Source organism: Halyomorpha halys, unplaced genomic scaffold (genome assembly GCF_000696795.3).
Source record: "Halyomorpha halys isolate HHAL.00 unplaced genomic scaffold, Hhal_1.1 Scaffold326.1, whole genome shotgun sequence".
NCBI classification, from domain to species: domain Eukaryota; kingdom Metazoa; phylum Arthropoda; class Insecta; order Hemiptera; family Pentatomidae; genus Halyomorpha; species Halyomorpha halys.
The window spans coordinates 13,292-14,274 of NW_027106117.1; the positions used below are offsets into that span (position 1 = coordinate 13,292).

A 983-nucleotide genomic window follows, 5' to 3' on the forward strand; every position below is an offset into this window, starting at 1 on the left:
ATTACAGAATTACAGAAATACACATTATATTAAATGATAACAGAAAATAAGGAATGATACGGTACATGAGTAATTACATGATAATAATAATAACTAAGTAAAATTAGAAAGACAAATATCGTTACAAATAATAGGAGATTATATCTAAGAAAAAAAAAAAAAAAATTACAAAGAAAAGTAAGAATTTAATGTAAGAAGATATAGAATCTACATAAATATTTTGAAAGCTTGTAGCTTGGCGAATTCAGAAAATGAACTATGGGCATTAAACTGGGTTTCCTTCTTTATGGAATTTTGTAACTGAATATAATTTTTCAGATGTTGATTTTTAAGATGTATGCTTTGTTTTCAATGTCTTTTTGTTGTTTGCGTTGTGCTAGGGCTATGTTGCCTTTTACTTACAAAAGTCATTGATTTGTGTTATGGATCTGTGCCAACTTTTTTGCTATGTTTGTTCTTCATTTAGTAGCAGATTTGTTAACGACTGTTTGATTGGTTTTATCTGTTTTTGTTATAATTATGTCAGATTACGTTTCTAAGAAACTATTTGGTTGTTTTGTACATTTTTTGAGTGTTATGGAGTACCTTAATGTTACTGTTACTTCCTGTATTATTTTTATAGTTAGTGATTATATTAACACATTTACTTCTCACCTACATTGTTTTGTATTATAAATTCTATATTGAAACTCACTTTACTCAACGGTCACATTTCTACATCAGTGACTTCATTACTTACAGATCAGACCACCCAGACAACACTTCACACACCGGGCCTTGCATCCTTATTCATAAATCCCTACCCCATTCCCTCATTCCTTCCACTCCAACTGACGCTATCCAAGCAACCTCTGTAATAATTTCAACTCGTCCTTTCCACTTAACATTATCAGCTGTATACTGTCCCCTTGGTAATTCCCTTTCCTACAATCACCTTGACTCTTTATTCCGATCCTTCGGATCGCGCTTCATTGCTGGAGGAG

At 31.7% G+C, this 983-nt stretch overlaps 1 protein-coding gene across 1 annotated transcript in view; it reads right to left on the minus strand.

The window, feature by feature from the left end:
- Positions 1-983, minus strand: part of LOC106681307 (uncharacterized) — a gene marked incomplete at its 3' end in the record, with an annotated part of 33,102 nt that overhangs the window by 11,127 nt on the left and 20,992 nt on the right. The window lies entirely within an intron of this gene.